The 12,187-nt window shown below is 39.4% G+C and overlaps 1 protein-coding gene across 2 annotated transcripts in view; it reads left to right on the forward strand.

Moving 5' to 3' along the window:
• Positions 1-7,628: 7,628 nt before the first annotated feature.
• The window catches only part of DTNA (dystrobrevin alpha), a 340,156-nt gene continuing 335,597 nt past the window's right edge, over positions 7,629-12,187 (forward strand). The window contains exon 1 of one of the 2 annotated variants that reach the window (XM_027575980.2): positions 7,629-7,844. The gene's annotated coding sequence lies outside the window, so the exon portion shown is untranslated. Of the gene's footprint in view, positions 7,845-8,331; positions 8,353-12,187 lie in introns of those variants that run through there. The other variant, XM_027575982.2, reaches the window with a different exon arrangement.

Genomic DNA, 12,187 nt, shown 5'->3' on the forward strand with positions numbered 1-12,187 from the left:
CTGGGTGGGGAAATGAATGGGTATGTGGAACAGTTTTGTTATGGGTTAATAGTTACTACAGCTGGATAATGGGTACTATGTATGTTTGTATGTATGTTTGAAAGACAGTTAAAGAAAACTGTAGTAACCATAAAATAAGAATGCTAAAGCCAGCAACGTTTTTATTTATTTTCATGATAACTACTTTGAAGCTTGAAAAAAATTTTTCAACTCTTTTAATGCCCATGTTGCTGACGTTAAAAGTCCACACATAGTTTGCCTTCTGGGGATCCTGTGCTGGCTGGAGTGAGGATTGCTGCTCCTGATTGTTTTGTCTCTGGACGGTTTCCCAGGTGAAAGGGGCCTCAGGGGCAGGGCAAATAAGAGCTAAGAGAAGAAGCTGATCCTGTCACTGCCTGGTAAGAAGCATCCCCACTGACCTGAGAAAGGACCAGCAGTGTTTTCATCTGATGAGGGGGATGTAGCAATAGGGCAGGGGCTAGTGTATTTAGTTTTTCTATTCAGGATGTGAAGAAATTATAATTGAGGTTTTTTTTTATTTTAGAAATAAAAACTGAGGTAGTAAACTTGAACTTCCTAAAAACTGTTGATTGTTGGTTGTAGCTCTCTGATCTATCATTAAATGTGTTTAATATACTAGGCAATTAATATTCCTAGTGTTGAAGTATTTGTTTTCTTTGAACAAATACAAGCCATTCTGCAGCATGATGAACATTAATTTTAAAAAATTAATTTGCTTTAATTTTTAGATTATCAAAAATTTACAACACTGAAAAAAATAGCAAAGAAAAAATCTTTTATACTTAAATACCTCCATATTCATTTCTTATAGTTTCTTAGAGTAAGAAATAAAATTATATTACCCTAAATAAATGATACTACAGTAATCCTATCTGGTTAAGGTAGAAACTTAAGATATCATAGGTAGTAATTACTCTTTGCAACTAAACAACAAACTGATTTTGATCTAATTGTTATTTATTTATAAATCTAGGAGAAAGACTCCTATTATCAAACTTCGAATAATTATTATTAAAAAATTAATGCTGTACTAGGAACATATATTTAAAGATTTAGAAGTGAATGAGGATTAATAATAAATAGAGAAGATATTACTCTTTCATATTTGGAGCAACAACTTGTCAAAACAGTAACCTATTTTCAGTTAATCAACAAAGCAATCAGCAAGTATTTTCTGAATAACTACAAGATGCTGTGAAATGTACAAGAGATGCATATGGATAAGGAGTTCACAATCCTGATGGAGTAGGCAATCCTAATGTCTAATATACTTGAAATGACTAGCTAACAACACAACACATTATGTGAATAGGTTTCAAGTAGTGTTTCCAAGACTAAGTCCTTCAAAAGAGTTCAAGAAGGATGGGTAACACTGAGCCAGAGAATGCACTTTGATGATAGTAACAAAAGGACAGACAGCATGTGGAAGAGAGTACTTTGCTTATGCACCGCATACAATCCTGAAAGTATTCACTTGTGTAAAATAAGTAAGTTGTTTCTATTTTCTTTGAAATCAAAAACCATATTAAAATACCAACTTTTTCCTTTAATGTAACTACAAAATATGTTTTTTTAACCATTTTATTTATTTATTTGAGAGACAGAGAGAGAAGGAGCAGGGGGAGGGCCAGAGGGAGAAGGAGAAGCAGACTACCTGAGAAGCAGACTCTCTGCTGAGCAGAGAGCCTGATGTGGGGCTCAACCCCAGAATTCCAGGATCATGACCTGAGCCAAAGGCAGATGCCTAACCAACTGAGTTACCTAGGCGCCTGCAAAATATGTTTTAAATGCTGTCTCTTCTTCTAAATATTTATGACACAGATATAGACAAGTGGAGTTAAAGAAGAAATTTGATATTTGAAGAAATATCATAACAAAGAGAAATACACTGCACTAGTATTGATTATAAGATTTAAATGAGTGTCTTTACATGTATATAATTTTCATCTTGTAATTTTTTTTGGTTTGTTTTAAACATACAAAGAAAAAGTTGTATGTATCCCAATAGTGGAAGCAAGCCACAGACTACAGCTTGTTTATATAAAATGTGAAAAAAAAATGCTCTGTCAAAGGTATTTACAAGCCTATAAGAATTATTTCTACATGCTGCATAATGCCAGAAATAAAATAGAATTTTCCTCACCATGATCCTCGTCTTATTTTCCAAACACCTCCTATATGAAATAAACATGCTTGAATTCTCTAGGGGGGGGGGGGGAAAGGATGTTTTTATCATGGCCCTTGTCCTTGAGAATCTTAGAATGCTTTATGAGATATGCACAAATAAAAAAAGGACAATTTCAAAATCAGGAAATTTTCATGTATGTCCACTGGACAGCACAGACAATGCTGATGATAGATCAGGAACTGGGTACAAAATAAGCCTCTTGGTTATGATAAAACATGTAAAATGCCCTCCATTCCTGTTCCTTTCAGTCTAGCTGATTGACATAAAAAAGAGGAAAGTAAGACCAATATGTAAATGGAAAAGCATTGAAACCACATAGGATGTTCAAACTGAGCTGGTGATGCAGTTCAGGGACAAAGAAGGAGAAAGAACAAGAGAATCAGCCGTAGTATTTGTGACACAAATAAAATATAAGCATCTTAATTAACAAAGAAAATTTGCATATTAGTGGTATATATTTTCACCTCCTAGGAATGCACTTTGAACTGTCTCAAAATGTATCCCCTAAAAGGTAAAATACCCTTATTTCCAATAATAAATCTTAATTATGGATCCACCCAAATATTTGTTATACATTTTTAAGGATTACAGTTAGGTTAATTTATTTCCATCTCCCAACCCCTTTTTTCATTTAGTTTTTCATAAAAGACAAGGCTTTGCAGCATCAAATAAATTATATGGTATTTACTGTAGGGATTAACTTTTAAATTAAAACGTGTGCTTGGTAACATGGTTCCTGACGGTCTACAGATTTGGGCTGTGTCTAAATGATATATGTAAAGAATCATTTTAGTGGGAAATAATTAAGGTAGGTGAACTGATTTCACATAAAATTGTTTTGACTAAGCTTTTCACTCTGTAACAGGTTTCTTTGGCATTTTTAAAAGCATTAGGTTTTATTTAGAAATCACCCAGGAAAAAATTGACATTTCCCTAAGATAATGTGGGTGGCTATTCATATAAGTCATCTTCAATAAACAGCATTGTTTTGGTCCTCAATTATTTGGATTGATCATCTACATTGACTAAATTTATTTGTTATTGATGTTCTGATTTATTCAAGATTATTCTTGGCTACATGTATCAAGATATTTTGTATTCTTGGGCAAAACAAAAACAAAAAGATCCAGCTTCAAAGCCATTACAAATAGTGTAAAAACACTTGTAGCAGCAAAGTGAGTAGATTAGAAGCACCTTCTGAAAGCTATGCTCTCTAGGTACCTTTTTCCCACCGTCTCCACTGGGACAGTACACTTAAGTTCCATCTAAAACATTTGTGTTTTGTTTATGGTCCATTTAGAAAAGAAATTCCCCCGGGGGGGGGGGTAAAGGGCACACTGGTGTGGTGCCATTGAGAGACGTGAACCACGTCTTGTAATGAATTGCCATTACAAAGGGGAATCACAGCTATTTCAAATGGCAACAGATTTGTTCATTCTAATAGGAGGAAACAAAATACACTTGACCACTTACACCTGTTCTTTAGGCTGTGTTCTCCCCTTTAGTCTGAAGAGCACATGGAGACTGCAAACAGCATTTCTCCTGAGGATGTTAGATCAAGAGAGGAGACCCTGTGGCTGAGCATCATTGTAGAGACTGTCAGAAGCCGCTGAGCGACAGGCACTGCGCCGTGTGCAGGAGGCTTCAGGTTAGCTAAGGGGCTGAAGGGGCAGGAAGCACAGGCGGGATGAAATGAAGAAGGCCTCTGCTTTCCCGGATTTGCAATTACTCCCTAACAGCTGAGAGGACCATGCCTCGATGCAGGATTTCTTCTCGGGCAGATGGATACTAACTTTAACTATATAAATATGCATCTTGAAGTGACGCATAAGGAGACTGAATGAACATCCTTGGAGTGTATTAATATACATACTTACACCCCCTCAATTTTCATGAATGCTTAGGACACAATATACATGTTTCAGGGGAGGTCAGAAGATGATGTTCTGTTTGAGGCTGGTGAGCTCCAAAATGGGAGTATCTTGAAAACTCAGAGAACAGCAAAGCCTTGTGACTATCTTTGTGAACCAGGGAGAAGGCAGGGCTTCCAAGGCAAGAGGGAAGACATTGAAAAAAAGATGAACAGGAACAAAATTCGCCTACTTCGTAATTCTGCCCAGGGTATACCTTTGCCTCAAAATTTGGTAGCTCTCACAGCAAAAAACCAAAAAACCAAAAAACCCTAACCATCAATTGTCGTGGCTTACTTGATCCATCTTGTTGACCTGCGTTGGACTGCTAATGTACTTTTCATTCTTGAAAGCTAATCAGTTTCTTAGAGGGAGCATAATTTATGGATATTCTGTGTTCTTCAAGCCCCCATCTCACCCTACAGTCTACATTCATATCAGTCCCACCCAGGGGTATAAGACTTTCTAATTGGTAAAACCTCAGTGTCTCTACTTCAATTATTTTAAATCCATCTTCTTTTATACTCTTGTCATTCAAGTCCTTTAAACACTCCAAAATTATTAATTGCTCATGCCCCCAAACTATTACCAGCTAATCATTCTGATTTGACCTATAACACATGCACACTCTATATATTACTATGTCTATAAAACACACACACACATATAGTTTCACCATAACGTTGTGAACACTGATTTTACCTATGGCCATTCTCATTTTAACTACAATCTATTTTAAAAATTAAGACATCGTAAGGGCAAAATAATAACTATCAGGTATTTGTTTCCCTTGGTCGGGAGCCTAAATTAGTATGAAGCACAAATCCATGCACACAGCCATATTAAAAATATTTTTCCCTAAATGAAGGTTCTCTGGCACAAACTGTTAGTGATTGTTGAGCCACTGAAGTTGTAATGAATTTCTGAAACACATGTTATAATCATCAAACCTAAATATATCTCTAATTAAAACAAATCCTTCCATGAGTATGAAGATCAAAAGGAAAGTGCTCTTGATATATTGCTGTTCAATTTAGGCCTCCACCTCTTGTGCAGAAATCTCCCAGAGATACTGCAAATCCATTAGAGTCTGTTACATACTAAAGCTTCTAGTTTTAACTCCAATCACCTGTGCAAAATCCTGGATTATAAATCACTGCTGCGATCTATGCCCAGGAACCGTCTAGTTGTATTGTTTATGGGAACGATTGGAGGAGGGTATACTGGGCAACATCTTCAGGGTTGACTGATCAGAAAATATAAATGATATTGCCAAAACAATGAGTGAAAATTTTCAGCACTTTCCATTCGATAGGCAGAAAATGAGGGGGAATCATTATAATTCCTTTAAAATAAAGCCTACAAAGGAGCCTCCCTCAAATTACTGTTTTGCTCAATAAAGACTGTATGAAAAGCTTTTTGAAAAATCTGAAGTACTTTAAAAATATGAGATATTGTTACTAGTATCATTGTGCTTTAAATCTTGTAAGTGTAACTCTTCATTGCCCACTTTAATATACCTATGCCTTTGGTTTTTCATTTAGCTCCCTGAATTTCAGTGTTAGTTTCTTCTTAAAAATGTGACGTATACTATGCTATTTGATCCCATTGTCATTTTTTTATTACATTATATTGATCAGTCTGTTTGTTTCTTCTAGTGGATCCAATCCTTGAATCCATTTTTTAAAAAATCCACTTTAAAAATCCACTCAATTTCTAAAATTGAGAACACTCAGGGCAGCCTCTGTAAGACTGACACCTGGTGTCTCTGCCATTAAATTCCTATAAGTTTATCAAAAGATAATGTCTGGTAACAATAAGAAGGTCTATCATTTTCTAAATTTGATATCCATGTAACAAAATTCGGAAAAAATTTAGCATTCACTTGAAAGTTGATCCTCTATTTTCTTGTTTTTTTTTTCCTCTTCTTCCCTCCTTCTTCTTGTAATGCTTAATTCCCTTATTCTCCCCTCCCTACCCACCTTCACTGCTTAGTCTTCTGCCTTCTCCTTGTCCCATTCTCCCTCTCACATCATTTCTCTTGGGAGTATTAGAAGGCTGGTTAGCTGTTGCACTTTCTTATATAGACCTGAACAAAAGCTACCCAAGAGTGTCCTCTGTGAGAACTTTCACAGTATTAAAAAAAAAATCCCCATTTAGTGTTTATGTTGGGTGAACATGTAGAAGCATATTAGCTTGGCCATTTAGATACTGTGGGGGTCAAAGGCAGACTGAAATGTGGGGCCCAGAGACAAAGAAAATCATTTAAACATGGAAGGGAAATTAAGTAGCAAAAAGAAAAGGAGTGTCTCTGTATCTCTTGTACTTTCTTTGTGGTAATTCACCAAATAACACCAAAAATAATAAAGTGTTTCATCTGTAAGTCATTCAGTATATATATCTTGTCTGAACAGCTAGATGTAAACTAATGGAGGGCAGGTTCCATGTCTTGAACTTCTCTATATCCTTGAAAACACAGCACAGCTCTTCACATACATCAGGCACTTAAAGAGTTTGAGTGAAGTATATACAAATCACTGCGAAACTGTGATTACCCCTTGAAAATTGACTATAATTGCTTCATACTATCTAAAGGGTTTAAACAATGCAAATGAAGAGGAATTCACACACAGATACACAGACATATAACAAATACACATACCCCCCAAAAGCAAGAAAATTATATGAAACCATGAAACTGAAGATAAATACAAACACACAAGAGAAAAAATTATATAAAAAACATATCCATGTAGAAAAATCAATTAATTAATTTGCAATAGAGTTGGTAACTTAAAAATAATCAAGACTATCTTGATTATTTTCAGTAATCTAAGTTTCCAGGAATTGGTGAACCTGTGAGTAGCTGTGCAATTAATATTTATAGTGAGATATTGACTTACATGTACTTGGATAAGTCACCTTATCTGACTTAGGCTTCATGCTTCTGTATCTGAGGTGACAATACTATTTGCCTTCTCATCCACCTCCTCTGCAAAGATGCTCTGCAAATAAATGAGGTAATGTTTGGGAAATGTTTGCAGCTTGGGAAGGAAACCCACTGCATACATCTCAGGTGTTATCACTATTCCATATTCAAGCCTGGCATATTATTTTTATTTTAAATTGAAATTGTACTGTTTGAGTTCTCGGGTTCTGACCAAAATCTGGGTCAACATAAGAAGATGATTATTTTTAATTTTAATTCTGAGGCTCTGTTCGGATCCCTTGCACGTGTGAAAGAAAACTGTAGCAAATAAACAAAGCACATAAATCAAGCTTTGAAAGAGAAAAATCTCTATCCAGAAGAATTTTTTTTTTTTTCAGTGAAGAGCATGAACACTGTATTTCCCCGGAGGAATATTTCGGTCCAGGAAGGAGGATAGTGCATGCAGTGTGAGTGTGTGTATGCGAGTGTGTGCGTGCGTGTGTGTGTGTGTGTGTGTGTGTGTGCTGTGCGTGCGCGCCCGCGGAGAGAGGGGCGGGGGAGGCGGATGAGGAGGATGAGATCATAGTTTCAGGATCCTCAGGAAACCCTGGTACTGGCAGCAGCCAGCCTCTGCTGTGCCCACATGACCCACAACTCTGGCAGCGGACCCGGCACTTCCAACATTATTAAATAATAAGAAAGCGGCTCCTACTCCATGCCCAAACCTCCTTACAGACCAATGGACACCTTCTAAGAGTTTGGTGAGTCGGTGACTGAGGCGCCCGTCCATTCCAAGGTGTGTGCAAGGCGTTTTCCTCCTTGACAGCTCCGGGATGGGGGAGGGCGCGGGAGCGGAGGGGGTCCGGGCGCCGGGCGGGGAGTGGGCGCCGGCCGGGCCGCCGCGCGGTGCCCCCCGCCGCCCGGTGCCGCGGAGCGAGCGGCGAGGCGGGAGATGCACATGACGCGCCGCCCGAGCTGCGCAGGGACCGCAGCCGCCCACGGCGCCGGGGCGCGGGCACAGGCTGCTCGGCTGCGGGAGCAAGGGCAGGCGCCGCGCACCGGCAAAGTCAAGAGTGGAAGCGGGCGGCGAGCGCGGGCTGGGGAAGGGAATCGCCCCAACGCCCACTCGCGGGGTTCCCACCTGTGCGCGGGCGCCGGCCGCCGCGAGCGCCAAGCATGTGCCGGGCGCCGCAGCCAGGACTGCGGCGCGGCGCCTCCCCCGGCGGCGGGCGGCGCCTCGGGCCCGCGGGGCGGCGGTAGCGGCTGCTGCAGGATGGCCGGCCCGGGGGCGCGGGGCCGCGCAGGTAAATCTCGGCCTCCCGTGGAGGCCCGGCCGTGCCGCAGCCCCCGCTGTCGCTGCCGCGCCGCTCCCGGGCTCGGCGATGGCAGCCGGTTCCGTCGCGGCGCGGGTCGAGTTGTTTTGTTGTCAGTGCTGCGCTCGCGGTCGTCCTCGCGGGCTGAGCCGTTGGGAGGTGGCCTGGCCACCTCCATTAGGGATGGCACTCACGTTGGGGAGCGGTCTGGGGGGTATTGACCGGGAAGGCGGCGATGGGTCCCTTCCAGCCAGCGGCGTCAGCGCGTGTTGCAATGCACTGCGGTGCCCGGGCGGATGCTGAGTGGGAGTGGGCGCGCGGCGCCGGGGGCGGCGGGTGCGGATCTGGGCGCGGGGGGCCGGTGAGTGGCCTCAGCTTTTATAGCCTGTTGCCCATTTTGGAGTTTTCCGCTGGACAGAAGGCGGACGGGAGGTTCGTTCTGGTGCCTGGAGTGGGGGAGAGAGAGGTGTCTGTCAAAAGACCAAAGCCAAGGAGAGAAGAGGAGTGGCCCGACGGCGGTGCTGGGCTCAATGGTACCGTTCCCGGGACTCGGTAGTAAAACTTTCCTCTTTGGCAGGCATGGGGTACGGCTTTGAGAAGATAAGCGTGGAACTTGGGGGAGAAATACTGGATGTACACTTGTAGAGAAGCTTACCACCCTTAGGTTCATTCTTGCTCTAAAAAAATGGTCTTTTGAGTTAATGTTTATGTTCACGTTTTCCTGTTTTCTGTTAGGATCACTTGGTATTAATGTGTTTGTGTTCCTTTTGAACATAACAGTAACCCATATTGTTGAAGCACGCATAGTTACGTTTCTTTTACATCTATATATATAATATATAGATGTGTGTGTGTGTGTATGCGCGCGCACACACACACACACACACGTACTTATTTTGCTTATTCCAAAGGTAGAAACTTTAGGAAAAACAGCTCTCCATATATTCCAGGCACAGTTCTGTGAGCTTTCACTCACTCAGTTCTTACCGCAACATGAGGGGTAGTTAATAATATTGTCCACCTTTTACAGGTGAGGAAATCCAGACGCAGAGAGCTGAAATAACCCAAAGTCGTACAGTTATTAAATGTTAGAGCCCAGTTGGTCTCTCAGTGCATTCTTAAGCAACTCATGTATTTATTTATCTATATGGCACCCCATTGTGCCTAAAGTCTTCTATGTTTCATATATTGATAACATTTCTCTACCAAGATGAACATCTTAACTATGTGCTACGGTTGGACACAATTAAGGTTTTCTAATTTTTAATACTATATTATAGTAAATATCCTTTGAGTACTTTTGCCACAATTAACCAAGTTTCCTACAACAATTACAAACTAAAGTAGTATTTATCAGCAAAGTTAAGATTTTCAGCAGTTAAGATTATCAGCCAAGTAAACTATCACAAAGCAGGTGGCTGAATTGATCTATAGTTTGCACTTAATTTTAAACTTCCTAAGGTGTTAGTCTGGTCTTTGCTCAAAACATGGCCATCATTTTCCTCAGAACACCAGAATTTTTGAGCAAGTTTAATCATCTTTAATCCAGTCATTCTGACTAGAGGTTAAGCAGTTTTAAAAGAAGAATTTTGCAATTCTCTTTAAACTGTCAGTGATTAAAAGTGGGTTATATTTTGAGGGTGTTCGTGTATTGTCTATACCTTTTAGCCAGTTGTACGTGCTTTATACAAAGTTGTGTAGCAATGAAGACAAATCAAAATTTCTCATTAGTTCTAAGCTGAAATACTTTTAAAATCTCCGCTTGCTTTATGAACCATGATGTGAAGAAAGGTCTCAGTGGGGTGAACTCCCAACTGCACAAATTTAGAGAATTACTCATTTGAGCTTATCATGGAACTCTCACAATATTCATTTTATTGGGTGGATGTCTCTCTTAAGTCTTCATCTGCTATTTCTTCAAGTAAATTTAATTGCTCCTTCACATAACCAGTTTCAAATTATTTTGACATTCACAGATTTCCTTAATTCTTGTCTCTCAGTTTAATTAAATTCAATATACATATTTCAAACCCACAGTTATTCAACATTATAAGTGAAAAGACTAGAATTCAACTGAACTACATGGACACATGTTCTCTGGATATGAAAAAAGAAAACTATCCCATTCTTCAGTGGTTAACCTCCTCCATGCCCCAAATTATGGCTTCAACTTTATTTTGGGATACCAGAGCAGTGCTGTGGTCAAAATAGTTACATGCCATCTCACACAGTGTTTTTGTTACTGAAATTGAATTTGATTTTTCCAAGTCTATATGAAATGTTAATTGTTTATTCTCTCATACATAGATATGTCCTTTCTTACCTAACTCAGACTGTTCCAGTTTTCTAGCTTCTGTTACTTATTTTAGAGAAAGCATTCCCTTGCTACTTTTACCTCACCTGGTAGATATGACATGACTTTTTCCTTTCAAGTCCCACACCTCTAGTTTTGGGAGAATTATAATGTCTCTGCATTCTGAGAGCCCCTCTGTTTCAGATGCTGGATGGGGAACTGGGGATCAATAATGAGCAGAAAGATGAGTGAGCCCTGCCAACACAGGGGGTCAGATTTTAATAAAATAATTATACAAATAAGCGTTTATTTGCAAATTGAGGTAATTTCTCTGAAAGAAAGAATTCTATAAAAATGTGTAATAAAGGATTCTGCACTGGACACAGAGGTCAGAACAGGATGCCCAATCAGTCACATATTTGTGGAGGAATGACATGTGAGAAGGTGTTTACTAAGTCAATTGTCTTCTTAAATACGTTCATAAATCTTTTCTGAATTATTTTCTGAATCAGAGACTTTGTCTCACTCTGGTTATCGCTACACTTCTCTATTCACCAGGAGCCATACTATTTACCTTCATTATTCACCTAGGGACACGGGGAGATTTACAAAACTATCAATACCTTTTAAAGCATGTAGGGCATGTGCTACCCTTATCTAGTTATTAACTTATGTGTAGAAAGTTATTTAAGTTTAGTGAAATATAATCATTTTCTTTCTTTGCCTTAACAACTGCTTTGAATTTTCAAAAAGTAGTTGTGTGTGTGTGTTTAGTTGTTAAAGGGGCAGAATGTCTCAAAATAGAAATGCAATTGATTCATCACATAGTCCCTAAGATTCTCTAAGGGAGACACTTCTCCCTAAGAAGTGTCCAAGGGAAAACAAGAGACCGCAGAGTAAGGGAGGTGCTATTAAGTGATGAATATGCTGGGAACATATGTATTAACATTTTGAAGCGAGCATAGTGACTAAATTTGTTGAATAGTTACTGTGTGCTGGGTATTCTGTGGGACATAGATAAATTAACTTATGTATTCTTCACGATTGCCTAGAGGTCTGCATGCATTACCCATATCCCCATTTTATAGAACAGGAACTGAAGCATGAAAAGAGCAATAATCCTGACCACTGTCACATAGGTAGGGATAAACCCTAAATTCAAGTATTCTGATATTGTAGTCCACACTGTTAGCTGTTGATGTGTAGCACCTAGTTCATAATTTTACTAATGTGTTAAAGTCCCATCATCGTTGAAAATAGTAAGACCTCCTAATTTGATCCTTTGGTTACTTTTCCCTTAATAAAAATCAGTGGGAAAAAAATAGAACTTCCTTTATGGCAATGCTTTTTGCTCCATATTTTACAGGCAAAATATACATAAAGCAAGAAGAGATATATGAATTCCTAGACAAAGATTGGAGGCCACTAAATTATGAGAAATTTCTCATTATATGTTATATATTTTTAAATTCAAAAATAGTCATTTGAGCAGCATTTGAAACTATTGAAATTTTTAGCATCAAGAATATGTAC

Source organism: Zalophus californianus, chromosome 14 (assembly GCF_009762305.2).
Source record: "Zalophus californianus isolate mZalCal1 chromosome 14, mZalCal1.pri.v2, whole genome shotgun sequence".
Classification (NCBI taxonomy): Eukaryota; Metazoa; Chordata; class Mammalia; order Carnivora; family Otariidae; genus Zalophus; species Zalophus californianus.